At 33.1% G+C, this 20264-nt stretch overlaps 1 protein-coding gene across 1 annotated transcript in view; it reads left to right on the top strand.

The window, feature by feature from the left end:
- Positions 1 to 20264, top strand: part of LOC107436172 (endothelial zinc finger protein induced by tumor necrosis factor alpha) — a 251571-nt gene that overhangs the window by 5164 nt on the left and 226143 nt on the right. The gene's annotated exons all lie outside the window — the stretch shown is intronic.

Below are 20264 nucleotides of genomic sequence, written 5' to 3'. Positions count from 1 at the left end.
ATTTCGATGAATAGCAATGTTTATAACTAGTCGAAATGTTTTCAAAATAAACTTTGGAAGCTCAATTTTTATGGGGCATTTGAACTCTTTTATTTGTTTTACCTTTGATTATCAAGCTTTAGCCATATACAAATTGTGTATGTATATATATANACAAATTGTATATATACGTACATGACAGTCGGCAAAGTAAACTTCTACACCCCCCCCCTCTCGAATCGGTTGGGGACGGGCCTGATCATTTGCATAAATGCAAAAATTTGTGAAAATATTGCTACTATAAGAAAACATGTCTACCAGTAGTTAAAATAAAAATTTTTTTATTGATAATTGAATTTTGTTTGATAATTATGAGGTTACGCTTGCGTTGTGAAAGAATGTTTGTTAGCGCTCGGTCATCCTACTTAGTAGTTACGAGGACTGAGTTAAAAATAAAGATCCGTCAATTGTATTGTATGTCTAAGGATTGGATTTAACGCCCTTTGTTCATCTGTTATATCGATGGGGATCTGGAAACGATAGTGTTAAAGATCCGCATACCTTACATCTTCGCTTCACAAAGGTTTTTTTCTGGTAAAAAAAAAAAAAAAAACGGTCACCATTTATCTAGGTTCAAAATTCTTTCTAGATGGCTCGGGATCGTAAGTCAAGGATCCGCTCTCTTTATATCTTGGCGGACTTCATCGTTATATTAACTCACAAAGGCCGTTTTCCAGTTAAAGAAAAAAACAATTACTGACCATGCAGAGGCATTCGACGTTGTAGGCGAAAATACAAACGTAACATAAAGTTGTATATATGTATCAAATGAATTGTTCCACCGTGTAATTATTTACTGATGCTCTTGGCAATTTAGTGGAGATTAGTAAGCGTTACGTTTCTTAGTATGATAAATTAGCATTCTGAGAAAGTAAGCGTTACGCTTCTTAGTATGATAAATTAGCATTCTGAGAAAGTAAGCGTTACGTTTCTTAGTATGATAAATTAGCATTCTGAAAAAGTAAGCGTTACGTTTCGGGGTAAATAAAACTCTTTGAGATCAAGTCACTAATTTTCATTAAAAAAAAAATTTTGTACAAAAGTTCTTAATAAAAAAAATAGTTAAATTAATTCTTTCTCAATTTTCGAATGACGATTAAGGGTCAATTTTGAAATTTGACTCGACTTAAGAAAAGGGCGTAACTACATATGGCTGTGTGAATGTTAAAAATGTCCATATCTTTTTAATGTATGATCCTATATTCTTTATTTCATGTGTCAAAAACAGTGAAGACAATGTTAATAAACCATTGAAAACGTTGAAAATATTTGTATACGTTTTTACAGCATGGAGCAAATTGGCATCTCTGGGAGTAGTAGATAAGTGTAAAAGGTAAAGTTTCACAGTAAATGTATTAAATATGAGGAATCCATATGTTGTCTGTTTAGATCGTTCAACAGAGTTCATTGAAAATAATTTTGATATTTCAACTTTAATCATGGTCCGAATATAGTATCAGTAACTTGGTAAAGATATTAATACAATCCCAATAATTTTTTCATTGTTCACAATACTTTTTTTAGGGAAGAAATGTATAGAGACTATCTTTTTCTATGTCTATATATTTTTAAACCATTCAGGTACAAATGTGTGCAATTTTTTTTATATATGAACCATTGGTAAGTGAAGCACGATATCATATTCAACTCCAAACCAGAATTTTTTTTTTCTTAATTCATTCGAGTGTAGTGATATACGTACTACGAAACATCTATATTTTTGTTGTATGTTCCACGTAGTGCAAAAGTGTCTCCATTTTTGTACTACGTACGGTGGATGAGGAAAAAGGGCGATAATATATTTCGATTTATGTCGCGATATTTTGCCGTCATATGTTTTTAAATATTCATCCAAAAAACTAAGCTAAAAATAATTTTGATGTACATTTGTATTTTTACCGAATGAATTTAGCGTCAAATTTAACAGACTCACAAACGAAATAGGTAAGATTAAGTACTTGTAAAAATGCAACCAAAAATTTGCTCCCGATTGTAATTATGTAGAAAGAAACATGAGTAACCAGAAAAAACATTCGTACCACTGAATAAAAAAATATTCAAATAATTTTCTATATTTATTTCGATGCCTAGTACAAATCCATTGGCGTAATAACTAAAAAGACTGAGTTTTCATCAAATGGCAAGTTGTCTTAGATATTTCAGTAATCTCAAAACAAGTATATTTTATTTTATTTTGAAGTATATATTGTATTATTCTGTTCATTAATCCCTTTCAAAAACATCAATCTTCTTTTATGTCGTAAAGAGTATGCGGGAAATTAACACTGTCATTTTTGAAATTGAATTGCCATCAATTTGTGACACTTACTTTCGCTTGGGTCAAGTGCTTGTCCCTGTCGAGTTGTCATCCTAATTGGAAAATGTTTAGAAACTTAAACATTTATATTTCGTTAAAATTAATTGAAAAAATTTTGTTTAGACACCGCTTGATACAAGATGACACTGGGGGACACAATGCCCGCATCCGAATTAGTTGCAGGAATGCAAAACTTTGTGAGAATATTACTACTATAAAAAAAACATGTCTACCAGTAATTGAAATAAAACATTTTTTATTGATATTTGAATTTTGTTCAATATTGATTGATTAAGTAGACATTGTGATAAAATTTTAGCGCTCGGTCATCCTACTTTAATTTTGTAGTTGAGTTTCGTACGATGATTGAGTTTCTTAGAAAAGTTGAAAATTGCGTTAAATATCGGTCTGTATTATCAATTTCCAGTTTTCCAGCCAGACATGCCATGCCAACTGCTCCGGTTTGTGCAATAGTTTTAATAATGTGTTGGCGAATTATAAAGTAAAAGAAGGATAGTTACGCCTACTTTTTGAAGGAGTAACTAGTATATTCATTGTTTCAATTTTGGCTAGGTTTTCAGTGCCTCTAGCTCCTAGGACTATCTACACTTCCATCTAAGATGATGAAGTAATAAGGGTGGATTGGGGTAAGACAGATTGAAGAAGGCTTAAAACTTCGTTTTTCAAAAGTTCTTGCAGATCCTTAATTAAAGAGACCAGTCTGCGTGCAGACGAGGCTGGGGTGGTCTTTTTCTGTCTGCAATTTTTTCTACAGGGGCGGGTCTCGCACCCTGAAAAGTTGAAGGTATGATCTTTGTTGCAGTTTCAGGAGTATCTTTAGATTTCTTGCACTGGAAGGAGTAGTGCCCTTCGGCACACTTCATGCACTTTGGTTGGCTAGTACAAGAGTTCTGAGTATGTCCATGCGGCCTGACAGCGTTAGCACTGAATCTTTTACTTTTCTTACTTTTATTTACAAAAATTGGGCACCTGGGCCTCTTAGCGGCCCCTATCCCATACATCTAGAAATTTACAGAAAATTTATAGTAATAACATTTTGAATTTAGCAGTCGATGTGGTAGCTAATAGAAAAACAAGCACTTTGCTTGAGTAAATATAACATTTGAATATCTGATTCATCGAATCTAAGTTGACATATATAAATATAAACATAATTTGACATATATATACGTAAGTTGACATAAATAAATATTAACATAAATTGATACATATTTCACTAGTTAAATTTCTATATTTTAACTAGCACAAATTTAATTATGACATACATTGAAGTTCATTCGAATACATTGTGGTAGCCATAAAAAAAAATCAAGCCGTTCGCTTGTGAAATAATAAAACAATGAAAAATTCAATATGACAAATTGACGTTTTTACATAACATTAGAAATATTGATTGTAGACTTTAATTTAAAATAAAGATATAACATGATTTGATATGTACAATAATTGATTTTTGAAAAATGAAGAACATAATTGATGAATATAGATAAATTATAATTTGATTCATGATAAAATAACATATTTGGAGAAAATGCAGTAAATATATTTTATTAGAGAAATATTGTTCCTTAAATACAATAGAATTTGCAAAAGAATTTAACGTGCATAGGTTGATAAATACATATGCATTAATTGGCTATATTTTCAGGTTAGCACTGAATCGGCCACCGTGGAACCGCTTTATGCTGACCGGGAAATCTCTGATCTTCTCGGTGTGGAATATCTTCATATGATTGGTCAGCTGCGGGAGGATCACTAGGAAAAGTGGGAGGAGCCTATAGGCTCCACCCACCCTCTTCTTAAATTGGACGATTTTATGAACTTCAATTTCCTTCAAGTTCAATTCTGAATTAAAGTCCTTTGGGAGGCCACGTAGAAGCACTTTCAGGAATTCGGGTGATTTCTCAGCATTATTTACTGGCCCTAAAAAGGGTCTGGGAAATTCAGCGTCAGTAGGAGCTTCCTCGGTGGTTTCCATCAGGGCTGGTGGGGGTGACTCCGGCTATGGAAGAGTATTGGAAGGCGAAGGACAGGCAGTAGGCTTAGCTGGGGAAGAGGCTTTGATTTCTTTGGCTGCTTTGGTCTTTTTCTTCCGCCTCTTTCTGGCTGGAGGCTCGATGCAAGGAATTTCTGTGAACACTGGTTCGGACGCCGAGGCTTCCTCATCAGGCTCAGTAGTCTCAGTTGATTCAGGAACTCTGGGCTCGGGAACAGGCTCTGTTGGTTTCTCTATTTCTAAATCAGGCTTTGGAGTAGGAGCTGGATTTTCTCAGATAGGAAGTCCAGGAAAAAGTTGGTGTTGAAGCTACTAAGTCTATTCGAAAGGTTTTCGAACACTTCAGAGGCATTCGAAATCGCAATATCAAGATCAACGGAGGCATTTCCAGTCGAATCGGGTCGCCGGCCGGAAGGTAAAACCTTACCGCCGCGGGCAGTTCGTATAATCGGCCTGACTGTATCGGATACAGAGATGCCAACTGCTCCGGACACACCAAAATAATTAAAGAAAACGGTAGATAATTACAAAGCAAATTTTGCAAATATATGACAATTATTGCTTGCTCTTAAAAAGGTGCAGCATGACATTAGTACAATAAAGTGGTGAATGATATAAACCTACGAAAAACAAGGAAAAAATGACAGAACATTGAAATCAGGGGAAAAAAGAAAAATAATAATAAAAATAACCAAAAACCGGAAAAAAGGACTAAATTTTTTTAAAAAAATCCGGAAAATAAAAGATATAATCTTTCCATCAGCTCACACGATTATATCCGCAAAAAAGAGTGCTTTCTAATATTGCATCAATATAGCCAAAGCACTCAAAAAAGTTTACCCAAAAATTTCAACAAATAAAATAGAACACAATAAGTAAAAATATCACGTAAAAACAGAAAATAAAATATAAAGAAAAAACCAGAATAAAACATGAAATGAAATCTATAAAACGAGCAGCGAATTCAAATGAACTTACATGAACGGGAAATTTTTCAAGAATGATTTAAAATATTTTCGTAACGTGCGAGATCCGAAACGAAATATTTTGATTTTGTTGATAAACATCATAAACATATTATTACTGGTAATTTAAATATTATAGAGAACTTAGGAATTTAATGATAAAAGGCACAAAATTTAGACCCATTTACCATATAGCAATTCTAAAATACTTTATTAATGATCTCAATAGTTTTTGTTTAAAAATATCAAATAGATTCTCTTTACTTTTAGGTATGCTAACAGAATGGAAATGGGGTGTTTATTATTACTTTAAAAACTTTGTTTTCAATAATAAGTATCATTTAAATAAGAGTAACAATCCAACAAATTTTTCTAATATTGTTCAATCAATTAAGAAACTTAAAAAAAAAATTGTAATTACTCCCATACACAAAGCTAACAATAATTGTGCTGTCTTCTTTAAAAAATTCTATGCTGAACTAAAATTCGGAATTAAAAAATAGTAAAAATTTTAAACTTAGTAATTTAAATAATAATATTGCCATTAAAAAAATTTTAGAGTTATATAAGAGATTAAAAATTAAAATTAGCAATATACAATTTCCTGATTAAATTATCAGTCCCAAATTTCATAAGATTCCTGTGAAATTTAGAACTATCATTTGTGGATTTATTACTTATCTAACTAAACTGGCACCATTTTCTCTAACTACTTAAATAAAATTATTAACAATATTTCTAAAGAAGGTTTCTCTTGGATTATCACTAATAATCAACCGATTTTAAATTTCATTAAACATAATAAAATAAATCTCTTGCGACTTTTGATTTCCAGGATCTTTTCAATAACATTCCCCTTTCTAAACTAAACGATGTCCTTTTGAATTATTACTATGATTTAAAAAATATCCTTTGTTGCGATTTTGATTATCGGTAAATTCTGATAAATTTTTGTCTTTTTAGTAATTATCCTTACAATTTAGGGATATTTATCTTCAAATTGATGGAATACCACAAGAATCTAATTATTCATCTCTCTTAGCTAACTTATTTTTGCATTATTATGAAAAAAATTTTACTCTGAGTATTAAATTTGTTTTTAGATATATTGATGACTTAATTATCTTTAATTTCCAAGATTTTACTGTTTTATTGAGTGATATATACCCTGAGGAATTAATCTTACTTCGTAATCATGATGATAATATTAATTTCAATTTTTTGGATTTGGGTATTATGAAAGTTGAAAATATCTGCTTTGTTGATTTATACGATAAAAGAAATGATTTTAATTTTAATATTAATAAACTAGTTACTTGGAATTCTAATGTTTCTAGGAGCATCTATTTAAATACCACTTTTAATGAAATGAACAGAATTAAAAGAATATGTAGTAATATTTATTTATCCAAAATACAAATCGATAAACTCTTTCAAAATCTGATAAAAAACAATGGATACCCAACTAATGTAATAAAATTTTATATAAAATCATTGAATTAATCGTATATTTTGGTGGATATATTTTCTAAAAATTTTTTTTGTTAATTTTTATGATTTTCCCATGTGCAAATCCATTTCAGGCCAAAATTCATTGCCAAAATTATTTACTAAATAATTTCTTTGTTAATTTATATAATTTTTCCATGTGCAAATCCATTTCGGGCAATTCCGTGGCCAAAATTACTGACTAAAAAGTTTCTTTGTTAATTTATATAATTTTTTCCATGTGCAAATCCATTTCGGGCAAATCAGAGACAAAAGTTATTTACTGAAAAATTTCTTTGTTAATTTTTTCCTTGTGCAAATCCATTTCGGGCAAATCCGTGGCTAAAATTATATGGAAAACAGGCAATTCACTTTTCCTTCTCTTTTCTATTTTATATATTTTTTTCTCTTAAATAAATATTTATTTTCCAAAATTATTTGTTTTCAACTTCTTTAAGTTATCCAGCATAATATTACCTTGCGCACATCCATTTTCGGACCCATCCTTGGTAACTAACAAATCAAACGCACTTCAGTAATGCAGCAAGAACGCACTTTAATGCAAAACTCCCCTAGTTACGCTTATAGCTCAATTTAAGCTTTTTTTTTCATTTTTTGCAATCTGGCATTCCAGTTACGAAAATACAGGGTGTTTATAAAGTCCCGGACCCATTTAGATGATTAATAACTCATAAAATAATAAAGATAGATTATTATTTCATGGCATAATAGACATAAATGGTTAGATGGACTCAAAAAGTTTCATGACCCTTGTCAATGAACTTCTACGTGTGCTCCCTTCGTCTCACGGAGAATATCAAGTCGATAGTCAATCTCACGCCTGGTAGCGGCAAGCATGTCGGCATCCACAGAGGCTATTGCGGTTGGTATTCTGGCTTTTAGGTCATCAATGTTCGACACGATCCTCCTGTAAACATTGTCCTTCATAAGAATGTTCCCCAAAGAAAAAAGTCCAGCGGCGTTATATCAGGTGATCTGGGTGGCCAAGGAATTGGACCTCCTCGCCCAAACCATCTTTCTGGAAAATGGTCATTCAAAGAACTACGAACGATGATACCCCAATGAGGTTGTGCACCATCTTGTTGCAAAAAAAACATGTGTCTGAAGCTCTTCTAGCTGCGGAAATACGAAGTTTTCCAACATGTCTCAGTATACGACTGATGAGACCGACGACTGATGAGACTGGAAGATGGATTGGGCGAGGAGATCCAATTCCTTGGCCACCAGAACATAATATAGAGTTGTATAAATGTAACCAAAAAATTGTTCCATCGTGTAATTAATATGCAGCACCCGCCTTCGGGGGGGGGCTGCAAAGACAAATCTTAAACTCTTACATAGTGCTTATAACAACACCCACCATACTATCACAAATTCACCCTGGAATTTCAGGAATAAAAATATCCGCAATGACACCTGTACGCCTAGCCTTCTTGACTTATACAAAAATAGTTCTCTTAAGTATTTTCTTAATAGCACTGGACACTTCAACCCCCTTACATGGTCTTCCTCTAACTACGACTCAGATGACCCTAAGTGCAGGAGACGGCCTAAGGCAATTCTCCATTACTATAATAATCTCCAAGACATCATTTGAGTCGTATTGCTGATTTTTCAATTCCCCTGATTGGCTTCTCATCTACCCTTTTCCATCTTTTTGGGTTGACCCAATCCTACGCGAAATTACTGCGGCTCATTCTGATTCAATTTACTAATACAACTGCTAACAATGCTAATCACTAACTGCTTATTTGTCAATAATTATAAATAAAAAAATAAATAATGATTTATAATAGTTTTTTTTAATTGTTTATGTTATCTCTGTTCTATCTTCTTTTCCACAATATTATTTAACTACTAACATTAAGTTTGCTAACCCAAATAATTTTAATATCAATGGCCTTTAATTCAGTTTGTAATCATATAATTTACGGAGGTGGCCTTTTTGGCCAGGTACTACGGTTCACCAATTATTAGTTTCCGCATCGTGTAATTATTTACTGATGCTCTTTGCAATTTAGTAGAGATTAGTAGGCGTTACGTTTCCTTAAAAAAATTTTTTTTTTGAGATCAAGTCACCTTCTTCTCAGTTAAAAAAAATTTGTATAAAAGTTTTTGATAAAAAAATAGTAAAATTAATTCTTTCACAATTTTCGTATACTGATTAGGAGGAAATTTGACTTGACTTAAGAAAAGGGCGTAACTACATATGGCGGTGTGAATGTCAAAAATTTCAATATCTTTTTAATGTATGAGCCTATATTCTTTATTTTATGTGTCAAAAATAGTGAAGACTAATGTTATTAAACCATTGAAAATGTTTGTATACGTTTTTACAAAATGGAGCAAATTGACATCTCTGGGAACAGTAGGTAAGTGTAAAAGGTAATGTTTCACAGTAAATGTATTAAATATAAGGAATCCATACGTAGTCTGTTTAGATCGTTCAACAGAGTTCATTGAAAATAATTTTGATATTTCAACTTTAATCATGGTCCGAATATAGCATCAGTAACTTGGTAAATATATTTAAACAATCCCAATAATTTATCCATTGTTCACAATACTTTCTTTAGGGAGGAAATGAATAGAGACTATTTTTTTCTATGTCTATATATTTTTAAACCATTCAGGTACAAATGTGTGTAATTTTTTTTACATATGAACCACTTGGTAAGTGAAACACCTTATTATATTCATTCCAAACTAGATATTTTTTTTCTTAATTTATTCGAGTGATATACGTACTACGAAACATCTATATTTTTGTTGTACGTTCCACGCACTGCAAAAGTGTCTCCATTTTAGTAGTACGTACGGTGGATGAGGAAAAAGGGCGATAATATATTTCGATTTATGTCGCGATATTTTACCGTCACATGTTTTTAAATATTCATCCAAAAAACTAAACTAAAAAATTTTGATATACATTTGCATTTTTCCGAACGAATTTAGCGTTAAATTTAATATACTCACAAACGAAATAGGTCAGATCAAGTACTTGTAAAAATGCAACAAAAAATTTGTTCCCGATTGTAATTATGTAGAAAGAAACATGAGTAACCAGAAAAAAACATCCGTACCACTAAATAAAAAAGTATTCTAATAATTTTCTATATTTATTTCGGTGCCTAGTTCAAATCCATTGTTGTAATAACTAAAATGACTAGTATAATTTTTTTTATTTTATTTTGAAGTATATATTCTATTATTCTGTTCATTAATCCCTTTCAAAAACACCAATCTTTTTTTATGTCGTAAAGAGTATGCGGGAAAATAACACTGTCATTTTTTAAATTGAATTGCCATCAATTTGTAACACTTACTTTCGTTTGGGTCAAGTGCCAATCCCTGTCGAGTTGTCGTCCTGTTTGGAGATTGTTTAGAAACTTAAACATTTATATTTCGTTCAAATTAAGGGAATAAATTTAGTTTTGACGCCGCTTGACACAAGATGACACTGGGGGAACACAATACCCGCATCCGTTCCGAATTAGGTAAGATCAATCATTTGCATAAATGCAAAAATTTGAGAAAATATTGCTACTATAAGAAAACGCATCTACCAGTAATTAAAATAAAACATTTTTTATTTATATTTGAATTTCCTGTGATTAATTCATGTTAAAAAGTATTGCGTTGTCGTAAAAAGTTAACGCTCGGTCATCCTACTTTGAAATGTATTTACGATGATTGAGTTTTGAAATAAAGATCCGTCAGTTCAGTTGTATGTCTTTACGATTGGAATTGACGCCCTGTTCATCTGTTATATCGTTGGGGATCTGGAAGTGGAAACGGTAGTGTTAAAGATCCGCCTACTTTACATCTTCGCTTCACAAACGCTGTTTTCCGGAAAAAAAAAACGGACACCATTTATCTCGCCTCAAAATTTTTACTAGAGCTCGGGATCGTAAGTTAAGGATCCGCTCTCTTTATATCTTGGCGGACTTCATCGTTATATTAGTTCACAAAGGCTGATTTCCGGTTAAAAAAAAAAGAAACAATTAATGACCATGCAGAGGCATTCGACGTTGTAGGCAAAAATACAAACGTAACATAAAGTTGTATATATGTAACAACAGAATTGTTCCACCGTGTAATTATTTACTGATTCTACGTTAGGCGTTACGTTTCTTAGTATGATTAATTAGTATTCTGAGAAAGTAAGTGTTACGTTTCGAGATAAATAAAACTCTTTGAGATCAAGGCACCATTTTTCATTTTAAAAAAAATTTGTACAAAAGTTCTTAATAAAAAAATAGTTAAATTAATTCTTTCTCAATTTTCGGATGACGATTAAAGGACAATTTTGAAATTTGACTCGACTTAAGAAAAGGGCGTAACTACATATGGCAGTGTGAATGTTAAAAATGTCCATATCTTTTTAATGTATGATCCTATATTCTTTATTTAATGTGTCAAAAAAAGTGAAGACTATGTTATTAAACCATTGAAAACGTTGAAAATATTTGTATACGTTTTTACAGCATGGAGCAAATTGACATCTCTGGGAGTATAGATAAGTGTAAAAGGTAAAGTTTCACAGTAAATGTATTAAATATAAAGGAATTCATGTGCAGTCAGTTTAGATCGTTCAACAAAGTTCATTGAAAATAATTTTGATATTTCAACTTTAATCATGGTCCGAACATAGCATCAGTAACTTGATAAATATATTTAAACAATCTCGATAATTTTTTCATTTCTCACAATACTTTCTATACGGAAGAAATGAATAGAGACTATCTTTTTCTATGTCTATATATTTTTAAACCATTCAGGTGCAAATGTGTGTAATTTTTTTTACATATGAACCACTTGGTAAGAGAAGCACGATATCATATTCAATTCCAAACCAGATTTTTTTTTTCTTCTTAATTCATTTGAGTGATATACGTACTACGAAACATCTATATTTTTGTTGTACGTTCCACGCACTGGAAAAGTGTCTCCATTTTTTTAGTACGTACGGTGGATGAGGAAAAAGGGCGATAATATATTTCGATTTATGTCGCGATATTTTACCGTCATATGTTTTTAAATATTCATCCTTAAAACTAAACTAAAAATAATTTTGATATACATTTGTATTTTTACCGAATGAATTTAGCGTTAAATTTAATAGACTCACAAACGAAATAGGTAAGATTAAGTACTTGTAAAAATGCAACAAAAAATTTGTTCCAGATTGTAATTATGCAGAAAGAAACATAAGTAACCAGAAAAAAACACTCGTACCACTAAATAAAAAAATATTCTAATAATTTTCTATATTTATTTCGGTGCCTGTCTCTGTCGAGTTGTCGTCCTGTTTGGAGATTGTTTAGAAACTTAAACATTTATATTTCGTTCAAATTAAGGGAATAAATTTAGTTTTGACGCCGCTTGATGCAACATGACACTGGGGGACACAATGCCCGCATCCGACTTAGGTAAGATCTATCATTTGCATAAATGTAAAAATTTGTGAAAATATTGCAAACATAGGAAAACATGTCTACCAGTAATTAAAATAAAACATTTTTTACTGATATTTGAATTTTGTTTGATAATTTTATGGTTAAGTTTTGCGTTGTAAAAAAATGCTAGCACTCAGTCATCCTCTCTTCTCTTCTCTCTCTCTCTCTTTCTTATCCCCAAAATTAGCAGGGCTGAACAATGTCCATGAAATACATGGCCCTGAGGAAATCGGCCACCATAAGTGTGTTATTAAGAATGTCCCTTTTGTCCAGACCAAGACAGTCCAGGATATGTTGGGGAGAAGCCTGCATATTGTGGCACCTGGGGCAGTTAGGGTAGATTTTAATACTACCCTCAAAAGAAAGGGACTTAAGGTGGCCGCTGATAAGCCTGGTAAGTGCAGTCTGGTCCTTGCGGTTGCACCGAATGTTGAGTGCACCTCCTGGACTGGTGCTCTGGTACCAGTGATGTTTGGGGGGTACGAGCCAGGAAGCGAGGTCTTCTTTTTTCTTTTTTGATGCCAGCTCCATGAAGGTGAGGGAATTTGGACTTATCAGATTTTCTTTCGTCCCCTCCTTAGCCAGAGTGTCGGCGATGTCATTGCCCAGAACCCCAACGTGAGAAGGGATCCATTGGAGGTGGACTTCACGCAATCGTGAGAGGATTTTAATTTTTTGTAGGATTGAAGCACCTGTTTTGTCTCTCACCTTCCTCCAATGCGTTAAGTATTGTATGGAGCTGAGGCTGTCAGAGAGGATCCAGATGTTATTTTGATCCTGTAGTGTTAGAAGAGAATCCAGGGCAGTATCAATAGCAATGAGTTCACTTCTAAACACCGAGCAGAAATCAGGATTCCTTTTGGAGATGTTGAGGGAGACATTACTTGATTTGATGTAGACACCACTGCCAGATGATGATGTTTCCGTCTTGCTTCCGTCTGTGTACACCAGTATTGATTGTTTGGGGATGGTATTAATAACCTCTAAAGCAAGTTGCTTAAGTAATTCCGGGTGATCCAGCTTCTTGTTAACTTGTGATGAAAGATGTTGATGGAAATAAACACCAGGTAGTCCTTCAGTTGGGTCAATGAATTGTTTATTAAGGCAATCCTCGACATTTCCAGCAAGTACATTGTTAACTACGGCCTGGCTAAGTGGGCTGTTCTTCTTTAGTCTTTGGTTGCTGCTCCACCTTTGTAGATAATCTGCTGTTCTGTTTTGGTGTCCAAGGCTAGAGAGCTTGTTAAAGTATTTAGTAAGGAGATAATTTCTTCTGAGACCTAGAGGCTGGAGGTCGGCCTCAAACAAGACAATGTCATTTGGACAACTGTTTCTGAGTCCAGTAATAATGCGAGCAGCAGAAAGCTGGACTCGTTCAAGTCGTTGGAGGTTTGAAGCAGATGCACAACTATAGACTGGTGCTCCATATTCCAGGATTGGTCTGATGAGTGCAAGATATGTGGCTCTTAAGGTGGTAGCGTCAGCGCCCCAATCTCGCCCAGCAATATACTTTAGGATTTTAAGTCTCTTCCTACTTTTCAACACTAAGTTGTTTATATGCTTATTGTTGGTGAGTTCAGGATCTAGAATGAAGCCCAAGTAGCTGGGGTGTTTTTCAACAAGTAGAGTTTGGCCATTCAGTAGGATATTGGGTTGAAATCTGTAGAGTCGTTTGTTAGTAGTGAAGAAACTAACAGAAGATTTTGAATGATTAAAGGTCAATTTGTTGCACTTTGCAAACTCTTGAATTTCCATTAAAGTTAGATTAAGGTGATTCTCGATATTGCTGACTTCTGAATCAGAGCACCATAAGACGATGTCGTCAGCGAATAGTCCTACCTCACAACGCTTCGAAATGACCCTCTCAATGCCAGCCAGAAACAAAGAAAACAGAGTTGGGCTGAGAACTGATCCTTGGGGAAGTCCCTGCCGCTGAGTAAAGGTGTCTGATAGCACATTGTTGAATTTGACGTTGAAAAGTCTGAATTTCAAGAAATCATTAATCCATGGCAAGGCAAATCCATCAATTTTGAAGAAAGTAAAGAGTTTGACAATAAGTTTTTGTTTCCAAACTCTATCAAATGCCTTAGACAAGTCCAAAAAGACAGCTGCAGTATGTTTTGTGGGCAGGTGATTGTGGGCATCACGTATTCGCTGTCCAAAGAATAGTACTTGATCAGTAGTACTGTGTCCTGTCCTAAAGCCATATTGTTCCTTCGGGAGTAGGTTATGACTATCAAGAAAAAAGATGAGTCGATTTAAAAGCATCCTTTCCTTAATCTTACAAGCAGTGCTGGTGAGTGCAATTGGCCTATAACTATCGGGAGAGCTGGCTTCTTTATTGGGTTTTCTGATCGGAATGATGATAGCTCTTTTCCACTCATTGGGAAGGCATCCTAGACGCCAGGATTGATTTATGATGTCTAGGAATCTACTCGTAAACTTCTTTCCCAGATGTTTTAGCATTTGTCCATGGATGCCGTCCGGTCCCGGGGACTTGTTAAGATTTGCTTCATTCATTGCACACTCCAATTCGTGCAAATTAAAGTTACTTGTGAAGATAGGGTTTCTGGTAGCAGTTGTGCGACATCCATGTAAAACGTTTATGGCCTTAGTTTTTACCTTTGAATTCTCCTTGGAAAAATTTAAGGTGCTTGTATCTTGATAAAATAATCCTAAAAGATTAGCAGCCGCTTTGTCGTCTTGTGCAAGGTTACCATTTTCGTCAACTATGGTGTTACATTTTTCACGTTGTTGTTGTTCCTTATTGAGGCTCTTAACTAGTTTCCAAAGTTTAGTGTCACTCAGTCATCCTACTTAGACTTAGTAGTTACGATGACTGAGTTAAAAATGAAGATCCGTCAATTGTATGTCTAAAGATTGGATTTGACGCCCTCTTGTTCATCTGTTATATCGTTGGGGATCCACATACTTTACATCTTCGCTTCACAAAGGTTTTTTTCCGGTAAAAAGAAAACGGTCAACATTTATCTCGGTTCAAAATTTTTACTAGATAGCTCGGGATCGTAAGTCAAGGATCCGCTCTCTTTATATCTTGGCGGACTTCATCGTTATATTAACTCACAAAGGCCGTTTTCCGGTTAAAGAAAAAAACAATTACTGACCATGCAGAGGCATTCGACGTTGTAGGCGAAAATACAAACGTCACATAAAGTTGTATATATGTAACAAAAGAATTGTTCCACCGTGTAATTATTTACCGATGCTCTTGGCAATTTAGTGGAGATTAGTAAGCGTTACGTTTCTTAGTATGATTAATTAGTATTCTGAGAAAGCAAGCGTTACGTTTCGAGATAAATAAAACTCTTTGAGATCAAGTCACCATTTTTCATTTAAGAAAAAATTTTGTGCAAAAGTTCTTAGTAAAAAATAGTTAATTCTTTCTCAATTTTCGGATGACGATTAACCCCTTGGGGGACGGGTGATTCAGAAAAGCATTCGTACAAAATCAGAATCAAGTTGCAATTAAATAAAAAACGGTAACTTAAATGCAGTCATTACTAATTTGACAGACTTACTTTGCTTTTATTTTAATTATTGTTAGTTTAATCATATATATAATCAATGTTAATTCAAAGTATAACTAAATAGTTTTATTTTGAACAAAGTAATGGTGAATTAAATAAGTCAAAAAATTATAACTCCGCCCACAAATAAACTGCTAAAGAAATACTTTGATTACCAGTTTTATCTTCTTACCCTGATTGATACGGTTTTTTGCTGTCACGTATTTGTGACAGTCGGCGCGAAAGGGTTAAGGGACAATTTTGAAATTTGACTCGACTTAAGAAATGGGCGTAACTACATACGGCGGTGTAAATGCAGGGATGCCAACTGCTCCGCTTTCTGAAATAGTTTTAATAAAGTGGTAGCAAAATATTTAGTAAGATTAGTTAAAGGAAGATAGTAACGCTAACGCCTACTTTTTAAGACAGTAACCAGTAGATTGTAGCTTTAACGTTGCATTTCATATCATATTCATAATTTTTGATATTTAGTGGTGAAAAAATTATTTGAAATGAAAAATACTAAACTAAAAGTAACTTCAATTTCGTTACCACTAGAAAATACAATTTTACAAAGCGGAGCAAGTTGGCATCTCTGTAAATGTTAAAAATGTCAATATCATTTTAATATCTGCGCCTATATTGTTTATTTCATGTGTCAAAAACAGTGAAGACAATGTTAATAAACCATTGAAAACGTTGAAAATATTTGTATACGTTTTTACAGCATGGAGCAAATTGACATCTCTGGGAGTAGTAGATAAGTGCAAAAGGTAATGTTTCACAGTAAATGTATTAAAGATAAGGAATCCATACGTAGTCTGTTTAGATCGTTCAACAGAGTTCATTGAAAATAATTTTGATATTTTTTCTTTAATCATGGTCCGGACATAGCATCAGTAACTTGGTAAATATATTTAAACAATCCCAATAATTTTTTTATTGTTCACAATATTTTCTTGAGGGAAGAAATGGATAGAGACTATCTTTTTCTGTGTCTATTTTCAAACCATTCAGGTACAAATATGTGTAATTTTTTTTATATATGAACCACTTGGTAAGTGAAGCACCATATTATATTCAATTCCAAACTAGATTTTTTTTTTCTTAATTCATTCGAGTGATATACATACTACGAAACATCTATATTTTTGTTGTACGTTCCACGCACTGTAAAAGTGTCTCCATTTTTGTAGTACGTACGGTGGATGAGGAAAAAGGGCGATAATATATTTCGATTTATGTCGCGATATTTTACCGTCATATGTTTTTAAATATTCATCCTTAAAACTAAACTAAAAATAATTTTGATATACATTTGTATTTTTACCGAATGAATTTAGCGTTAAATTTAATAGACTCACAAACGAAATAGGTAAGATTAAGTACTTGTAAAAATGCAACCAAAAATTTTTTCCCGATTGTAATTATGCTGAAAGAAATATGAGTAACCAGAAAAAAGCACTCGTACCACTAAATAAAAATATATTCAAATAATTTTCTATATTTATTTCGGTGCCTAGTACAAATCCATTGTTGTAATAACTAAAAAGAATGAGTTTTCATCGAATAGCAAGATGTCTTAGATATTTCAGTAATCTCAAAACAAGTATAATTTATTTTATTTCCAAATATATTTAATTCTGTTAATTAATCCCTCTAAAAAACATCAAGCTTCTTTTAAGTCGTAAAGAGTATGCGTGAAAATTACACTGTCTTATTGTCTTTCTTAAATTGAATTGCCATCAGTTTGTAACACTTACTTTCGCTTACTTTCCTGTCCATGTCGAGTTGACGTCCTGTTTGGAAAATGTTTAGAAACTAAAACATTTATATTTCGTTAAAATTAATTAAAAATTTTTAGTTTAAACACCGCTTGATACAAGATGACACTGGGGGACACAATCCCCGCACCCGAATTAGTTAGGATCAATCATTTGCATAAATGCAAAAATATTACTACTATACAAAAACATGTGTACCAGTAATTAAAATAAAACATTTTTTATTGATATTTGAATTTCGATTGGTAACGCAAGTCGCGAAACATGGCGTTGGGTCACAATTTAGCGCTCGGTCATCCTACTTCGTTGTAGTTGTGATGACTGAGTTTCTTAGAAAAGTCGAAAATTGCTTTACAAATTGGGGTATATTTATATTATCAATTTTCAGACGTGCCAACTACTCCTCTAACCGCATTGTGCAATAGTTGTAATAATGTGGTAGCGAATTATAACGTAAAAGAAGGATAGTTAGCCTACTTTATAAGAGAGTAACCAGTATATTCATTGTTTAACGTTTCATTTTGATATGATACTTAAAATTTTTGATATTTAGTGGTGAAAAAATTACTTTAAATGAAAATACTAAACAAAAAAGAAAACTTAAATTTCCCTACCACTAGAAAATACTAATTCACAAAGGGGAGCAGGTTGCCATCTCTGAATTTCTTAAGGCTGGTCTTGTCGCCCATCATTCATCTCCGCTCAAAAAAAGTCTTTGTTATATCGTTGGGGATCTGGAATCGGTAGTGCTAAAGATCCGCCCACTTTATATCCTGGCAGTTGGAAGACTTAACTTCACAAAAGTTGTTTTCCTGTAAAAAAAAAAAAAGACGGTCACCTTTTCTCTTCGCTCAAAATTTTTACTAGATGGCTCAGGATCCGCTCACTTTATATCTTGGTGGGCTTGATCGTTATATTGATTCGCAAAAGCTGTTTTCCGTTTTAAAAAAAATGGTTTCAAAAAGTATGGGAGCATGCGACCGTTGTAAATGATAATACAAACATATATCAAGTTGTATAAATGCAGCAAAAACATTTTCCATCTTTGTTATTATTTACTGATGGTTTTTGCAATTTAGTAAGATCAGTATGTGTCACGTTTTATAATATAACTAGCTGTAGCCTGCGTGCATTGCAACGCTTTCAGTTTGAATTTAAATTTTGTATTTAAGTGCGTAAATGAGATTATGATTTAAAATGAGAATTTTATTTAACGGTGAAAAAAAAGTGATAGTCTAGTCTAGGATATCGTTAGCGTATTTTCAAACAGACTTGTATGGTGATGCACACCGACCATGAAACATATTTTGGATGATGATCTGAAAAAAGTCTGGATCAATGGGGACATGAATATTTCTGATGATATGAGCTGACCGATTTGTCATGGAGTGATTTTTTCAATAAGCCAAATCATGTGTCAATTCTCTTTTTTTCCCATTCAATAGAATACATCAAACACAGTGTCTCTCCAAAAACATGACTTTTCGCAATAAAACCAAGTATCGAGCTTAATATTTGCTTTAACTCACGTACGGTAATGCATCATGAAGATCCGATGATGTTTGCCTAAGTTACAAAAGCTCTTTAATTTTAGCTCAAGCAGGATTGCCTGTGAATGTAATAAATAACTCTGGCTACGCATATGCTCACCGATGCTTGTAGCACCGAATGAAGTCATTTGGAAACACGAATGTACTGACATATATTCGCCCAAGAAAAGTTTCAATTGATTTGCTTGACCCGATAACAACGTTGATAATGGCTCGGCTGGCAACGTTAAATCTGGTAGTTTCACTTTGCGTTTAGAACAGCAAATTCCAGCTGTTTCATTCTTAAATTTGAGAGCACTACAAAACATACATAATTGATTCATTTTTCCGATGATGACGCTTGGGTGACAGACTATAGTCGGTTGTCGGATCATAGTGAAATGCACTGAGATTCAAATCAGAGTATTGGCAGCGTCTGAATAACGAAGTGCGTACTTGATTGATTTTCATTCTTCCATCCCGTTGCTCTGATGTTTCCGACGAACGGGCTTGAGTAGTGCGTAGTTGATTCGTTAAAAGTCTTCTTTCCTGTTGCTCAGACGTTTCTAAGGAACGGACTAAAGCATTGTGTTCTCGATTAGTTTCAAGTATTTTTTCCTGTTGCTCCGATGTTTCTGATACACGGGCCGTTCTCTTTTTGCGTGATTGACTAAGTGATTGACTAAGAGCGATTCGTTTAGGCTGCAAATATTCTCTTTCAAACAAAAAGAAATGTAAAAGTTGACAGTGGTCGCAAATTTGCTAAATCGAAAATTCACATATTTATTTTAAATAATAAAAAAAGCAATAAAGTGAAATAAATTAAATAAGAAATATATAATGATAAAATTTGAAAGAAAATCTATTTTCTAAATGAAAGAAATAAAATGAATGTGAATTCGTGAACTTTGTAATTATAAACAATCTAATAGTTTTCAAATGGCAACTGTCAGCAATGAAACCCTCAAAAACTATATTTAATTATGTTAACCAAAAATTGCGTACTAAATATAAATAATTATGAAAAGCGTGCAATTTGAATAAAATTTGCTTTTGCCTTTATTTTTATTTAACAGTTTTCACAATTTGCAATCGCAACGAACTATAGGGGGCGTTGT

Source organism: Parasteatoda tepidariorum, chromosome 9 (genome assembly GCF_043381705.1).
Source record: "Parasteatoda tepidariorum isolate YZ-2023 chromosome 9, CAS_Ptep_4.0, whole genome shotgun sequence".
NCBI lineage: Eukaryota > Metazoa > Arthropoda > Arachnida > Araneae > Theridiidae > Parasteatoda > Parasteatoda tepidariorum.
This window is presented reverse-complemented; position numbering and strand designations above follow the sequence as displayed.